Below are 17,981 nucleotides of genomic sequence, written 5' to 3'. Positions count from 1 at the left end.
TCTCTGGCCGCTGCCACTCGCTTCTCTTTTTTCAAATCACAGTAAAGGAAACGGCCTGTTTTATCACCTCTGCCAAACTCATTACTAGTTCTTCTGACCCCCAATCCCACCTAGCTTCTAAGTTCTATTTCTCTTGCAGTCATCCCTTCCATCTATTACATCATCAATCTATCACTTTCTTCTGCAACTGTTCCTGCTGCTTTCAAATATGCTGTGATCACACCATTCACCCAAAATCCTAACTGGACCCTACCAGCCCTACAAATTATTGTCCCATTTCTTTCCTCCCTTTCATATCCAAACTATTCAAATAAGCTGTCTTGACTTTCTTTCATCTCAAACCATTCTTGATCCACTCCAGTCTGGTTTTTGCCCTCTACACAGAAACAGCTGCTGCCAAAGTCTCCAATGACTTATTTATGGCCAAAACCTAAAGCCTTTACTCGATCCTTATGCTTCTTGATCTGTCCACTGCTTTTGACACTGTTGATCACCACCTTCTCCTTGATACTTTGTCCTCAGTTGGATTTCAGGACTCTGTCCTATCTTGATTCTTTTTTGCCTCTCCCATCACACTTATAATGCATACTCTGGTAGATCCTACTTTACTGTCAGCCCTCTATCAACTGGAATGTTTGAAGGCTCTATTCTGGGTCTTCTTTTCTTCTCTCTCTCTATACTAATTCCCTTGGTGCTCTGATTTCCTCCCATGGTTTTCAATACAATCTTCTATCTCTCTACACCAGAAAGTTCATCAAGAATCTAGTCCCAAATCTCAGCCTGCTTGTTTAACATCACTGCCTGGTTCTACTACTTCCAATTTAAATTCAACATACCCAAGTTTTAGGGATTTTCAAGACTGCTGAACTACCATATATACTTGGGGGAGGGGGGAGAGAAAGAGAGCACTGTAAGTGGGGCACTTTCAGCTCAGGGGGGGTTTGAATCATAAGAATCTTTTCCAAACCTTTTTTAAACTCAGTTACACTAACTGTTGTAACCACATCCTCTGGCAATGAATTCCAGAGCTTAATTGTATATTCAGTGAAAAATAATTTTCTGTGTTTTGTTCTAAATGAGCTACTTGCTAACTTCATGGAGTGCACCCTGGTCCTTCTATTGTCTGAGAGAGTAAATATCCGATTTACATTTACGTGTTCAAGTCCTTCATTCCCTCCCCCATGACCAGGGTGCAAGGGTCTATAGCGCACCAATGTAACACCGCACCCCCCCCCCCCAAACCCACTCTTGAGTTGAAAGTGCTCCTCTTACAGTGGTAGAGATATTTAGTGCCATATTGTCTCTCCTACAGTGCGTTCTCTCTGACTATTCCTGCCCTAGGACATGAAAAGACTGGTTTTCCCCTTGTGTGAGCATGTGTGTTTAAAAGCCCTGGTAATACGGGTGGGGCATTTACTCGAGTCTCCTCTTAGGATAATCTGAGGTTGGTTATTTCAAATGATGTGTGCGCACAAACACACATATCTTTGCTCACGTGTTTATGGGTGCATGCGCGTTCTTTTTAAAATTAGCCAGTTAAGGAGCAGTTTGTAAGCTCCCTCCCTATTGATAGAAGTAGTTCTTAAGGTCCCTTTTAGTCAAAGTCCACTCCCAACTCTCCTATAGTTCTTCTTCTTTACTAACAGTATGTGATGAGCACCTCTATATGCCTCTTCTTGAATCTCCATGAGATGATAATGAACCCAGTGATAGGTCTAATAGACTCCTTCTTTCAACTTCAGTCCTTCATCATCCAGGAATGAATAAGAGCCCACTCCTCTTCAGAACTCTTTACAGTTCACACATGTTCTTAGACTGAGGAACATCTCCCCTTTAGTTTACACACACTGAGCATCTGGTGCACCCGGTCCATCTACTGTCTGAGAGAGTAAATAGCCGATTTACATTTACGCATTCAAGTCCTTCATAGACTTAGTTTTTCAGGCATGTTGGAAAACCAAATGATTCCAAAATGGGAAAACCAAAAATATGACATGAGGATGCTGTGAAAAACACTTTATCTCTGAAGCACAAAACATTAAAGGGTTTCCAGTCATGGTCTGCACAGTTTCAGACACATCCCTACAAAAGAGTCAAAGCTCTCTATTTCCTTTTCTGAACCCAAGCATCAATCCAGAAAGCCCCAGTGGCCTTCCTCCTGAAACACAAACAAAACCAGGAAATGGCCATGGAGATGCTGTTCCTGGAAGGGCGATTAAAGATTCCATACCCTAAATTGGTGGCAGTGGTTTATATAGTCTAAGAGTATACCATCTCAGACTCCATGTGGGAGAGCTGCACACCCAAACTATTTACTTCTCTATTCTCTCTCCACATTAAGGGATATTCCTCTTGGGTACTGGTACTATTAGAGATCTATGGGAATCTCTACATATGCAAATTTAATTCTCGTGGCTTGACTTTGATTTGTAAGGATGGGTTTGGAAGACGATTGACTGAGGTTTGTGACTCATAAACTGAAGGAAGGAGTGTGTAAAATATGAGATTAATTGAGATTATTTCTTGAATAGCACAAATAAAAAGATTTTGGTTGAGACCTGCCCTTTCTTGTATTCACAAAGTATAACATGGAATTACGTGGTCTTGTTGTTCTAGTTACTTCAAGAAAGCCAAGACTTCTATGTCACAGTTGTTTTGTATCAGATTCACTAAAATGGAATTTTAAAAGTTGCAGAGAAAGCAATGCACTTAGAGTTACAGGTTCGGAAACCTCAAGATAAAGTGCATGGAATGTAGTGACTGAACATAGTATATTTAGGTCATCGGGCTTAGCAGCCTAGTGTGATTAGCAGCTGGAGCTCAGTGTCAGCAGTGGATACAGCTCAATACTCTCCCTTGAGAACATGAACAGAGAGAGGGATGCGGAATAAATCTTAGGGTTGTTTTTCAGATTTTCTTCTGTCTGGATTTTAATCCTGCTCACCCTAATCCTTGCCCATCCACCTCAGTGTCTGCTTTTCTTAAACGGCTTTCCAAGGTTATAGGTCAAATGACAGGGGATATATAATACAGACATTTAAATACCTGAAACGTATTAATGCACAAGAAGCAAACCTTTTTCAGTTGAAACGAGTTGTAATACTTCATGATATGAAGTGCCAAAGGGGCAGACTCATAAAAAAAAAGCAGAAAGTATTTTTTCACAGAGGGTGGTGGATGCCTGAAATGCCTTTCTGGAGAAGGTGGCAGAGATAAATCTGACAACAGAATAAAAAAAAACCCAAAACCAGTAGGGTAACCACAAAGGATACCTGGAGACAGAGAATAGTAATGAAGCACTGCTTAACCTGTATGAAATGGTGGTTTGGCTTATGACAGCAGTGGTATGGCTGCAGTGCTTTGTACTTCTTGGAATGCATTAGGGGTGACTAATGCAGAGTGGTGATTAAAGTCCTTGGCAGCAGGGGACAAGGATCACATTGGTCTTTATCTGCCACTATTTACTATGTTACTTTCAAGAGAAGACCTGAGCTAGACCTTATGCTGCCCCATTGGATCTGTGATCTTCCAATCCTGTTTTTTTTAAGCAAAATCTTAAGTAGAAGTCCCTATAAAGTATGTAATAGAGGAAAGTTTGAGGTGGCTCTGTCTGTTACAGATAACCCAGAAATATGATAACCCTCTGACAGTTTCAACTTAACTTCCTATTCCAGGACAGAGGATTCTTATGGATTGACTTAAGAGTTGAAACAAAGTCTAATTCTAGGGTTCTATGTGCAGAATGAGAGATATAAAATAGTCTCAGACTCCTTCTCTTGCTTTCAGTTTCCCTACCTGTCTTCTTTAGTTTATTAAAACTTAATCCTCTTTGTGAAGTAGTAGTCAGAGTGATTGTTATACCCTTCCATTCCTTTCTCCCATCCATTCTTCTCTGCCTGAAAGGAGCAGCAGCGGCAGGAGCAGCAAACTGCAATTCCATTTGCCCATCAGGCGGAAAGAGCAACGCTTCCAATGAGGAAGGGACCACGAGGACACCCAAAGCTCCTGACTCTATATCAACAATATTTTTTCATTATGAGTAAAGCATTTCAAATAAATGCATTTCCAATAATGGAATTATCTTTTATAACTACCTTTTCCATGCTTCCAAATTAGAGTTCTGTAGGAACAGGCTGCAAATCAACTCTGTGAAATCAGTCATTCGAGGGCCACAGCTTTTTCTCTGTATTCTCTCAGTTTGGATCTTTTTCCACCCAGTTCAGATGATGTTATTTCCAGGTGCATATTTACATCTGATATTTGTAAAAGTTCACACAATTTTGGAATATTTAACATACTCCAACTTCACTGATATTTACATAAATCTCAATGCAAGTGACATCCAAAGTCAGAAAGTTTCTCACAGAATTAGATATGAACTGGGTCAAAGCTGACTACACCTGAGGCAAAAATGAGAAGAACCAAAACTATATTTGAACTGAAATAGAAGTTTGTTCATCCTTAGTTTGTGAGCGTGAGATCCTGTGTGTGTGAGTGAGACAGCATGCGAGAGTGGGAGTCAGTATTTGTGTGAGAGAGAGAGCGCATGCAAGAGCCTGTGTGTGTGAAAGAGATCTTTATTTGTTTTTTGGTTGAGTTATAATTATGAATGTCACTTTGTAAACTGTTGTAATCTACACATGGAACAATGGTATATAAAAAGTCTAAATAAATAAATACATAAATAAATAAATATGGGAGTGGGAGTGTGTATGTGAGAGAGTATGTGAGAGTGAGAGCATGTGTGTCTGTATGAGAGAGAGAGAGAGAGACAGCATGTGAGAATGAAAGCCTGAGTATGTGTTAGAGGGGAAGAGAAGAAGATATGTGTAGAGAAAGCAACAGAAAAAAAAAAAAGAAACCCTGGAAAAGGAATTGGTAAAAGCCCAAGAAAGGGAACGTGGAAAAATAAAAAGCCTGGGACTAATCGATTATAAAAATAAGATCAGACAATAAAGGTAAAAAAAATATATATTTTGAATTTTTAGTGATTTGGCATATGTTATCTATGGGAATGAGCATTACATAAAGTATTTGTATTTTGATCTTTCTTTAGTATTCCACTGCTCAGAGTCTGATTTTTCTAGCTTTCCATTTTATTTTTGTTTGCATGTTTCTGTTTCTAATTTGTAGTCTCTTATTCTGTATTAGGTAAGGGTCTGTTTGTGTTCTGCATGAGTAATTGATGTGCAGTACTTCTGCTGGAATATAGTTTTTCTGTAGGGCTTTGAAGCAATACTGCTTGTTCTGGTAACCCCAGTAGGTGGTATATTAGTGTTCTATGGCATGGTATAATATTTGCATTGCTGCCATGTCATAGATAAGGCTGCTGCTGTTTGAGCCCTGAGAAAGTGGTGGTATGTTATGGCAAGGTTCTAGGTGACTTTTCTTTTTTGCAGGGGTTTGTGTTATTTCTCAAAGTGCTTGGTAGTGAAGGTTTGCTGTTACTGAGATGAGTGTGTGTGTGTGGAGGAGGAGGAGAATTGAGTGAGTGTGCATGTACATGAAAGTCTGGGGATTGAATGAAAGGAATGAGAGTATGTGTGTGTTTGTGAGAATGAGTATGTACTGTATATTTGAGAAAAAGTATGTGAGTAAATATGCAGGGATGTCAGTATGGGTGTGTGTGAGAAAGTTTGTATGCATGCTGCTACCAATGTTCTTTCTAAGGAATAGATTGCTTTGAGCATAAAATTGATATGCTTTTTGCAACAAACAAAGCAGTGCTCACCCAATCCTTATTTATTTATTTTATTTATTTTATTTTTAATTTTTATATACCGAGGTTCTTATAGAAACAACAAATCACTCCGGTTTACATATAACAATAAACTGCCCAACAGAGATAAGGGGCTTTACATAGAACAGTGGCACATATGTAAAAATATAACTGGATGACAATATAACAAAATGATAATAAATATTATAGATTAACATTGTAATTAATAAAATTATGTAATATAATCTGTATAATTTAACTATTTAACTTGGATATAGTGACATAGAACCATGCCAGATGTAAATAATACGATAAAATGAGTTTTTGAATTTTTGAACTTAGATATTGTAGTCCAGTTGCAGAGGAAAATATAAATAAAAATAAGACGAATTTTTAGAACTCAAAGATTGTAGTCCAGTTGCAGAGACCTGAAGGTAGGACTTGGTACATTGACCTAAATTAGGGGGATACTTCTTATTTGGGAAGGCTTTCCGTCTTGGTAGGATTGAGAGACTGGGAAGGCTTGTTGGAAAAGAAGAGTCTTTAGTCTTTTTTTGAACTCTTGATGATTGGGTTCAAGTCTTAGATTTGGGGGGAGCATGTTCCACTGGTGGGGGCCTGCTAAGGATAGCGCTCTTTTGCTCAGTGATGATTTTACTTGTTGGGCTTGCAGTGTTCCTTTGTAAGCGCTTCTGATTGGTCTAGAAGATGTGTGCGGTTGGAGTAGAGAGCTTAACGTGATGGGAGCTATTTTGTTTGTCGCTTTGTGGATGATTGTGAGTACCTTATAGAGTATCCTTTGTTTAATGGGAAGCCAATGTAGGTTACTAAGGATTGGGGTGATGTGATCTTTTTTGTTAGTGCTTGTTAGAATTCTGGCAGCAGAATTCTGTACCATCTGTAATGGTTTGATCGTGTTGTTGGGAAGACCTAGTAGCAGGGAGTTGCAATAGTCGAGCTTAGATAATATAATGGATTGTAGTACTAGCCTGAAGTCGGAGAAGTAAAGGAGGGGTTTAAGTTTTTTGAGGACTTGCAGTTTGTAAAAGCAGTCCTTTGTGGTATTGTTTACGAACTTTTTTAGGTTAAGATGATTGTCAAGCCATGCTTCAAGGTCTCTGACGTCAGTTGAGAACATGTTATTAGCGTTTGGTAGAGAGAGGCTAGAAGAGATTGTAAGGGGATCTTGAGAGACAATGAGCATCTCGGTTTTATTGGCATTCAATACTAGGTTGAGGCTTGAGAGTAATTCCTTAATGGGCTGTAGGCATTCGTTCCAGTAAGTGATGGTTTTTTGAAGGGATTCTGTAATCGGGAGAAGGATTTGAATGTCGTCTGCATAGAGGTAATGGGTAAGCTTGAGGTTTGAGAGTAGGTGGCAGAGAGGGAGGAGGTAGATATTGAATAGGGTGGGAGAAAGTGAGGATCCTTGCGGGACTCCTTGTTCTGTAAGGATTGGATGCGATTCTTTGTTGTTTATCCTTACTTTGTAGAATCTGTTGCTTAGGAAGGAGTGAAACCATCTGAGGGCTGTGCCTTTGATCCCTATATTAGCTAGTTGGTCTATAAGTGTAGTATGTTTTACCGTATCAAACGCCGCAGAAAGATCAAGTAGAACCAGCAGGTAAGATTGTTTTTTCTCGAGGTTCACGAGGATGGTATCAGTGAGCGATAATAAGAGAGATTCGGTGTTTAGTCGTTTTCGGAAGCCATATTGAGCCGGGGATAGAATGTTATGATCTTCCAGATATTCTGACAGTTGCTTGTTGACAATTTTTTCCATCAGTTTGGCGATGAGTGGTAAGTTTGCGATAGGTCGGAAGTTAGCTGGGTCTGATGGAGAAGCGTTTGGTTTCTTTAGTAATGGTTTCAGGATTGCCAATTTTAACTGATTAGGAACTAAGCCTTGAGACAGGGATGTGTTGATAATTTCTGCTATTGGTTTTGAGATGGTGTTTGGTATGGCAATGAGGAGATTTGTTGGTAATGGGTCTGATGGGTGTGAGGATGGTTTGAGTTTTTTGAGTGTATTTTCAATCTCCAGAGAAGAAGTGAGCTCGAATGAGTCCAGGCTTGTGTTTTGTTGCGGCACTGTTGTAAGATGGTGTGTTAAGGTGGGGCTGTTGGATGTGATTGAATGGGTAAGGTTAGTGATTTTTGTCTTGAAGTAGTTGGCTAGTTCGTTTGCTTTGTTGAGAGCTTGGTGGTCTGGGATAGTGGGAGGAGATGGTTTGGTTAAAGAGGAGACGTAAGAGAAAAGAGCCTTTGAGTCGAAAATGAAGTTGTGTATTTTTTTTGCGTAGAATTCTTTCTTTTTTCTAAGGATAGTAATCCTGTAGGTGTTGAGGTGGGATTTGTAGATGGTTTGTGTCGAAGTGGTTGAGTTTTTTCTCCAGCTTTGTTCTTTTTTTCTAAGAGATTGTTTAAGGGATTTAAGTTCGGCTGTAAACCAAGGTTTTCTATTGTCTAATGTAGGTTGTATGGTTTTGGTTGTGGTTGGGCAGATTTTATCTGCAATTGTGTTGTTAATATTGATCCAAGAGGTGGTAGCAGTTGTTGCGTCTGTGAGGTCAAGTTGATTTAAAGCTTCGGACATCTTTTCACTGAGTATGTCTAGCAAGCAAGGTTTCCTGAATTGGATGGTGGATTTGGTAGTGAATTGAGGTGGTGGGTTGTTGATCCTGAGGGTTGTGTGGATGACTCTGTGGTCGGACCATGGAACTGGTAAGCAAGTGGGGTTGGTGTGAATGTTGAAGGGTTCGTTAATAAAGATGAGGTCCAAAGTGTGGCCTGCCTTGTGGGTAGGACTGTTGATAATTTGAGCGAAGCCCAAATGGTTGAGTGAGGAAAGGAAAGTTTGGCAGTTGATGGATTGTGGAGTAGCGTCTACATGTAAATTAAAGTCTCCGAGGATTATAGCAGGTTTGTCAGTGTTTATGTGTTTGGCTATAAGTTCGATCAGTGGGGAGGGATCCAGTTCTAAGGTACCTGGTGGGGCGTAGACTAAAGCTATTTGGATTTGATCCGATTTAAAGAGGGAGAATTCTAGTTTGGTGGAGGCGTTGGTAAGTTGTAAGGTTATATTAAGACCTTTTTTTGCAGCAAGGAGGAGTCCCCCACCTCTTTTTTTGGGTCTGGGGACAGAAAATAAGTCATAAGATTGAATGGGCAGCTGATTTGTAAGTACAGTATCTGTGTGTTTTAGCCATGTCTCTGTAATTGCACAGATATCTGGGTTGACTTCTATGAGATAGTCACTAAGGATGTCCATTTTTTTGGAAAGAGACTGAGCGTTGAATAGAGTTAAGGTAAATAAAGAGAGTCCTAGGATTTGTGTTATAGGTGATATCATTATTGGTAAAAGCCTTTGTTGTCGTGCGATGTGATGAATTGCAGGTTTTGTATGCTTTCTGAGATTGTGCCAGATTTTGGGTATGGTGCAGAGGTGCATTGTTGTGGTTCAGTTGGATGAGAGCAATGTTGAGATATTGAAGATGCTGCGCTAAGTATTGGTGAGGCTGACTTAGTGCTGGACTGAATGCTGAGTGAATGCTGGAGAGGCTGAGTGAATGCTGGAGAGGCTGAGTGGATGCTGGAGAGGCTGGATGAATGCTGGAGAGGCTGGATGGAGGCTGGATGAATGCTGGAGAGGCTGTAGGCTGGATGAATGCTGGAGAGGCTGACTGAATTGTGGAGAGGCTGACTGAGTGCTGGAGAGGCTGGATGAATGCTGGAGAGTCTGGAGAGGCTGTATGGAGGCTGGATGAATGCTGGAGAGGCTGGAGGCTGACTGAATGCTGGAGAGGCTGGATGAATGCTGGAGAGGCTGACTGAATGCTGGAGAGGCTGGAGGCTGGATGAATGCTGGAGAGGCTGACTGAATGCTGGAGAGGCTGGAGGCTGGGTGAATGCTGGAGAGGCTGACTGAATGCTGGAGAGGCTGGATGAATGCTGGATAGGCTGACTGAATGCTGGAGAGGCTGAAGGCTGGGTGAATGCTGGAGAGGCTGGAGGCTGACTGAATGCTGGAGAGGCTGGATGAATGCTGGAGAGGCTGGAGGCTGGGTGAATGCTGGAGAGGCTGGAGGCTGACTGAATGCTGGAGAGGCTGGATGAATGCTGGAGAGGCTGACTGAATGCTGGAGAGGCAACATTGGATAGGTTTAAAGGTAGCCGGCTAAGGTAGCCAGTTAAGTGGCACAATGAAAAATAAAGAGTGGCATGCAGGCTTGCGTTCCGATTCCCATACCCCCACCCATTATGTTAAAAATGAGGTCTTCTGAGCCGAGCGCCTCCAACCCTACCAAATTACTACAAGAGCACTTTAAAAAGAAATGTGGTAAGGGGTCCTCTAAGTGGCCTTCCCCCTCATCCAACCCCTCCCTGGTTCAGCAAAATGTGCAATCAATGCCCCCTGCTCTCTCACCCCACTCCAACTCAATCCGAATCCTCCTACCCACTTAGTACCTTCTGAAACTCGTTCCTTGTGTGGGGATCACATTACACCCCTACTACGACCCAGTAGCTTTCAGTGTTGCTGTCACATCATACCATGATCTTGGCATATGGAAGAGGTTTCTGAAGGTACCAGGTGAGTGGAAAGGTTAGGCCTGGGGTAGGGGGCTGGGGGTTGCTTGGCCCAACATGGTCCATTTTTTAAATATGGGGAGTATACATCACTTTTTTTTTCACAGTGCCACTTATATTCTTTTGAATATAGCCAGTTAAATCTAAAGTTATCTGGGATCACGTTCCTATATAACTTTAGACCTGCTCCAGGGGACGGCTAGTGTTAGCCAAAAAAAATTACTCAGCTGACTTCCAGTATCAGAGTTAGCTGGATATGTTTCCTGGCTAACTTGTCCTCATTCCGGAACGCCCCCTGAAATGCTCATCACTTATTTGGTTAATTTTTATAATGGCTTATGCACCTAAAAGTTAGACGAATAAGTACAAGGGATATTGAAAAGTTAGCATTTAGTTAGATAACTTTAAATATTGGCTTTGAGGGTGTGTAACTTGTAGAAATGCTAGAAAATGAGAGTTTGGTAGCTTTACAGGTCAAAAGCACACTCGTTTCATTCATGGAACATAAGTTTGGTTTGAAAACCTGGTTTGGAAAACCTTTCTCCGAACCCTCCCTATGAACATCTCTTTAATATGTTGATTGGTCTCAAAGTCTTCTCATCCTTGTTGTACTCTTAGAACGAAAGAATGTTCTGCACAGTTCGGTCACTGGGGCATGGTGCATCTATTTATGAAACCGGGATGAACTTAGTATTTAGTGCAGATATCATATATTAGCAGATAGTATCGCCGCCTTGATGTATCAGTTTGAATAAGCAGTGAAAAGAAAGGCAACATAAGTTTTAGTAATACCTCCGACTGCATTAATTTGGAGAGTTGATTTTTTTTTTTTTACAGCTAGTTTGCTGGGCATCGAATTGTTAATTGAAAATGAGTTATCAGTGAACTATATATATCAGTATTGGTTTTCTTTGTATGCCAGTCACTGAATTTTCAAAGGCTCACTGTGTGCATGCTCTTAAGTCTAGGTGCTCACAATACATTTTGAAAATATCTATGCATTAGCTCCTCAGTGCCAAGGGTACTGTTAGGCCACTTGACATGGATTTTTCAGAGACAGTATAGACAAAGCATTTAAATTTCATTTTCTAATCCAATTGATTTTACGTTTTCAAGACTGGGCATTGAAATTCCTCAGGTGCGTGCTTTCAAGAACCCAAATGAACAGGCATTGTAATTGGGATTCTGCTTCCCGGCGCACATCAGTTCTTAATATTATTTCCCTGAGTAATTTTGAAACTGGAGGTTGCATTTTGACTGTGTTAACTCTTCTAGTGCCAGCGCACAGTGATATCCTAAATTACTCCTCTCTTCCATCTTATCGCTTTCTGTGGTATGGGAAAGGCTTTCTGCTTCTAATTGTTATAAATTATGCTTCAATACAGTGACTATGCTGGCGCCTGGATGTGCTTTTTGCATGATTGTCAGTTTTGCCTCTTGTCTTCCTCCTTGAACTGAAACTAATTGCTTTTTAAGGCTGCCCATGTAGAAGAATTATCCAAAGCTCTCCAAAACATCTTTTTTTTTCTTTGAAGGTGTGTGAATTTGTGCTTGTGCATTGAAGGATGCAAGTCATTTGCTTCAGTGGTTTTCAAACTTTCTTCTTGGCGCCCAGTGGAAGAAAAAATGTGGAAGGCAAACACTTTCACCCTCTCTTCCCCAGGCCCTGTTTCTCATTCTCACTCCCTTCCTTTCTCAATCACCACTGCTCATTCTCAAACCCCCACCCCTTGGCTTCCACTGCTCACTTTCCATCCTTTCTCCCAAGTACGGTAAATGATTCTCTGCCTTCTCCGACGTTCCTGCTGGCTCCGGGATTGCTCCATGCCATTGCTCTCAGCCTCTTTTGAGCTACGTGGTGCCTCTACTTCTGCATTTCTCGTCAGTCATCGCAAGAACAGCACAGGAGTATGGGTACCGTGCAGTTCAAACTTCCTGAGATCTGGGTGGAGCCCATGTTTACTGCCGCATGTGCTGCCTGCTCCCTCCTCCCCAGACAGAATGCATGCAGGGCTGGGAATGGTGAACCATTACTGGCATCGTGCGACCCAGTAATGGGTCATGACCCCAGGTTGAAAAGCACTGATTTACTTCGTTACTCTGATAATCAGTTGGTAAGGATCATTAGACCTTTTTCCCATTCGGTGCTTGTGGAAAAAAATCTTTATTAAATAAATCATATTGAAGGAAGTAATATCTGCAGTAGTCTGTCATTTCTTGGCACAGCAACAATTAGACCATCTTACACAAAAATAATGGTTAAAAATATTTATTCAGAAGGCTCAGTGTGTGTGGATGTGCCTATCATTTAGGTATGCAGGAAATTGCTTCATTTTTTTATACAAGTAATTTAGTGATGTGCAAATCCGTTCTGATTTAAATTGAACTCATATTGAACTAATGTTATTTGGATAACTGAAGTCAAACCAGAACAGGTGATGGAGTGATTTGGATAAATGTGAGTCTTTTGTAGCTCCTCTCAGATAAATTCATACCTGTCATGGCTCATCTCCAATTAACACCCTGACTATGAATATTTGCAAGGCTGTAGACAGTTTTAATATCTCAGCTATGTAAGTATTTCATCCAAATCAGTGGTTCCTAAACCTGTTCTCAGATACAGTATTTCCAGCTGGTTAGGTTTTTAGGATATCCATAATGAATATACATGAAATATATTCGCATACAATAGAGGCAGTACATACAAATATATGTTATGCATATATATACCGTGGATACAATATCCTGAAAATCAAACTGATTAGAGGGTATTTGAGGATAGGTTTGGAAACCAGTGATCCAAATGCCGCAGAAACCAGTGCATTGCTGCAGCTACTGGCAGCAGCAGGAAAGTGGTACTGCTAGCAGCTCAGTGCTCATATTGGGCTCTGATTGCTGCTATGCATATGACAGTATACCAGGCAGGGTCAATGTGCCAGCAGTGAGCGTGACCCCGTCTCAGATTCTATGATTCTGACTTGTTTCTGATACTATTGGAAATAATTTAAGAACATAAGAAATTGCCATGCTGGGTCAGACCAAGGGTCCATCAAGCCCAGCATCCTGTTTCCAACAGAGGCCAAACCAGGCCACAAGAACCTGGCAATTACCCAAACACTAAGAAGATCCCATGCTACTGATGCAATTAAAGCTGTGGCTATTCCCTAAGTAAACTTGATTAATAGCCGTTAATGGACTTCTCCTCCAAGAACTTATCCAAATCTTTTTTGAACCCAGCTAAACTAACTGCACCAACCACATCCTCTGGCAACAAATTCCAGAGCTCTACTGTGCCTTGAGTGAAAAGAATTTTCTCTGATTAGTCTTAAATGTGCTACTTGTTAACTTCATGGAATGTCCCTAGTCTTTCTATTATTCGAAAGTGTAATAACCAAGTCACATCTACTCATTCAAAACTTCTCATGATCTTGAAGACCTCTATCATATCCCCCCTCAGCCGTTTCTTCTCCAAGCTGAACAGCCCTAACCTCTTCAGCCTTTCCTCATAGGTGAGCTGTTCCATCCCCTTTATCATTTTGGTTGCCCTTCTCTATACCTTCTCCATCGCAACTATATCTTTTTTGAGATGCAGCGACCAGAATTGTACACAGTATTCAAGGTGTGGTCTCACCATGAAGCGATATAGAGGCATTATGACATTTTCCGTTTTATTAACCATTCCCTTCCTAATAATTCCTAATATTCTGTTTGCTTTTTTGACTGCTGCAGCACATTGAGCCGACGATTTTAAAGTATTATCCACTATGATGCCTAGATCTTTTTCCTGTGTGGTAGCTCCTAATATGGAACCTAACATCCTGTAACTACAGCAAGGGTTATTTTTCCTTATATGCAACACCTTGCACATGTCCACATTAAATTTCATCTGCCATTTGGATGCCCAATCTTCCAGTCTTGCAAGGTCCTCCTGTATTGTATCACAGTCCGCTTGTGATTTAACGACTCTGAATAATTTTGTATCATCCGCAAATTTGATAACCTCGCTCATCATATTCCTTTCCAGATCATTTATATATATATATATTGAAAAGCACTGGTCCAAGTACAGATCCTTGAGGCACCCCACTGTTTACCCTTTTCCACTGAGAAAATTGACCATTTAATTCTACTCTTTGTTTTCTGTCTTTTAACCAGTTTGTAATCCATGAAAGGACATCACCTCCTATCCCATGACTATTTAGTTTTCATAGAAGCCTCTCATGAGGGACTTTGTCAAACGCCTTCTGAAAATCCAAATGCACTATATCATTTTTGAGTTCCTTCAGTACCCTAGGATGCATATCATCTGGTCCAGGTGATTTGCTACTCTTTAGTTTGTCAATCTGACCTACTACATCTTCCAGGTTCACAGTGATTTCGTTCAGTTCATCTGACTCATCACCCCTGAAAACCATCTCCAGAATTGGTATCTCCCCAACATCCTCATTAGTAAACACGGAAGCAAATAATTCATTTAGTCTTTCTGCAATGGCCTTATCTTCCTTAAGAGCCCCTTTAACCCCTCAGTCATCTAATGGTCCAACCGACTCCATCACAGGTTTCTTGCTTCGGATATATTTTAAAAAGTTTTTATTATGACTTTTTGCCTCTATGGCCAACTTCATTTCAAATTCTCTCTTCACCTTTTTTTATCAATGCTTTACACTTAACTTGACAATGCTTATGTTTTATCCTATTTTCTTCAGATGGATTCTTCTTCCAATTTTTGAAGGATTTTTTTTGGCTAAAATAGCCTCTTTCACCTCACCTTTTAACCATGATGGTAATCGTTTTGCCTTCTTTCCACTTTTCTTAATGTATGGAATACATATGGATTGCGCCTCTAGGATTGTATTTTTAAACAATGTCCAAGCCTGATGAACACTTTTAACCTTTACAGCTGCACCTTTCAGTTTTTTCTATTTTCCTCATTTTATCAAAGTTTCCCTTTTGAAAGTTTAGTGTTAGGGCTGCAGATTTACTTATTGTCCCCCTTCCAGTTATTAGTTTAAATTTGATCATGTTATGATCACTGTTGCCAAATGGCCCCACCACCTTTACCTCTCTCACCAAATCCTGCGTTCCACTAAGAATTAAATCTAAAATAGCTCCTTCTCTTGTTGGTTCCTGAACCAATTGCTCCATGAAGCAATAATTTATTATATCCAGGAACTGTATGTCTCTAGCAAGTCCTGATGTTACATTTACCCAGTCCCCCAGAGAACTATATAGATCATATCCAGAACTCTCAGGCCTTCTTTGAATCCTTAACAGACTTAAATCCATTCCCAGATTGATACCTTGCTTCTTTGTTTTAGCCTACATTAGGCTCTGTAGCATTTACGTTATGTTATGTTATTTACGTTATGTTATGTTATTACCCCATATAGCTGTGTCCAAGTTACTTTTACCTGTTCATTGTAAGACATTAACTTGTCATTATTCTGTTCAGAATGTAAACCGAATTGATCAGTAGCTCTGTTATTGGAAAATCGGTATATAAAAGTGCAAAATAAATAAATAAATAAATATTGGGGTAATTGAAATCTCACAGACTATAAACAGTTATGTTAAACCACAACGAATGCAAATCTCGTTGAAAAGACGTCGGGTAATTTTATTTTCTTATATTTCAATGTGCATTACTGTTGTTTATAGAGCCATCATAACACCTGCAGGCATACCAGCATATTTAGCTTGAAGGTTTTGCCACTTCAGGTCATATTTAATCATTGGCTCGAGTCCTTTATTCTTCAACTTGCAACTTGCAACAGCAAGAATCACACGGCGACAAGGTTGGAAGGCTAGAAGCAAGCCAAAAAACAATTGAGTAACGGGGCAACTCCTCTCCGTTGATAATAACAAAAGCGGAGAATCTGTGTTTCGGTCCCTGATGAAGCAGTGCGAAACGCGCGTCGGACTGGACTCTAAACTTCCTTGATACTCTGAGTTACTTTCAAGGAATACATTTACCCCGATACAGAATTTTACAAAAACAAAAATTAACAAAAACAAGTTGAAGAATAAAGGACTCGAGCCAATGATTAAATATGACCTGAAGTGGCAAAACCTTCAAGCTAAATATGCTGGTATGCCTGCAGGTGTTATGATGGCTCTATAAACAACAGTAATGCACATTGAAATATAAGAAAACGGTAATTGAAATCTCCCATTATTATTGCACTGCCAAATTGGTTTGCTTCCCTGATTTCTCTTAGCATTTCATCATCTGTCTGACCATTTTGTCCAGGTGGACGGTAGTATACTCCTATCACTATACTCTTACCCAACACACATGGGATTTCTACCCATATAGATTCTACTGAGCATTTAGTCTCTTGTATGATCTTTATCCTGTTGGAGTCTATACCCTCCCGGACATAAAGTGCCACACCCCCACCAAGTTGATCCTCCCTATCATTGTGATATAATTTGTACCCTGATATAGCACTGTCCCATTGGTTATCCTCCTTCCGCCAAGCCTCTGTGTTGCCAATTATGTCAATCTCATCATTTGCTGCTATACACTCTAACTCTCCCATCTTATTTCTTATACTTCTGGCATTGGCATACAGACATTTCAAAGTTTGTTTTTTGTTTGTTTTAACAACCTGCTTTTCAGTTGTTTGGGATAATTCGGAAATCATTAGCTTCGGTGATTTTTTACATATAGGCATACGGACTATGTTTGCTTTTAATGGAGCCTCTCTGTTGGGATGCCCTAACTCTCCTGTTTCATTAGTATCCTTCAAGGATACATTTCTCCGAACCATGCACTGCTGAGTGACCGTTGTTCTAGTTTAAAAGCTGCTCTATCTCCTTTTTGAAAGTTAGTGCCAGCAGCTTGGTTCCACTCTGGTTAAGGTGGAGCCCATCCTTTCGGAAAAGTCTCATCTTTCCCCAGAGGTTTCCCCAGTTCCTTACAAAGCTGAATCCCTCTTCCCTGCACCATCGTCTCATCCACGCATTGAAACTCTGGAGCTCTGCCTGCCTCTGGGGACCTGCACGTGGAACAGGAAGCATTTCAGAGAATGCCACCCTGGAGGTTCTGGATTTCAGCTTCCTACCTAAAATCCTAAATTTGGCTTCCAGACCTCTCTCCTGCATTTTCCTATGTCATTGGTGCCCACATGTACCACAACAGCCGGCTCCTCCCCAGCACTGTCTATAATCCTATCTAGGTGACGCGTGAGGTCTGCCACCTTTGCACCAGGCAGGCAAGTTACCAGGCGGTCCTCACGTCCACCAGCCACCCTGCTATCTACATTTCTAATAATCGAATCACATAAATTGAATGGTATTGCTGCAGAGAAGCCAGCCAACAGCCATGCACTGGTAGCAATGGCTGTGTATAGCTGTATTTAAAAAAGCAATGGCTGTGTATAGCTGTGTTTAAAAAAGGATTGGAAAAGTTCTTGGAGGAGAAGTCCATTATTTGCTATTAATTAAGTTGACTTAGAAAATAGCCACTGCTATTACTAGCAACGGTAACATGGATTAGACTTAGTTTTTGGGTACGTGTCAGGTTCTTATGGCCTGGATTGGCCACTGTTGGAAACAGGATGCTGGGCTTGATGGACCCTTGGTCTGACCCAGTATGGCATGTTCTTATGTTCTTACAGACAAGAAGTGCCAATGAGTCCATGTTGGGAATAAGCATTAAGCAAATTCTAGA

The sequence above is a fragment of the Rhinatrema bivittatum genome, chromosome 1, assembly GCF_901001135.1.
Source record: "Rhinatrema bivittatum chromosome 1, aRhiBiv1.1, whole genome shotgun sequence".
Classification (NCBI taxonomy): Eukaryota; Metazoa; Chordata; class Amphibia; order Gymnophiona; family Rhinatrematidae; genus Rhinatrema; species Rhinatrema bivittatum.
This window is presented reverse-complemented; position numbering follows the sequence as displayed.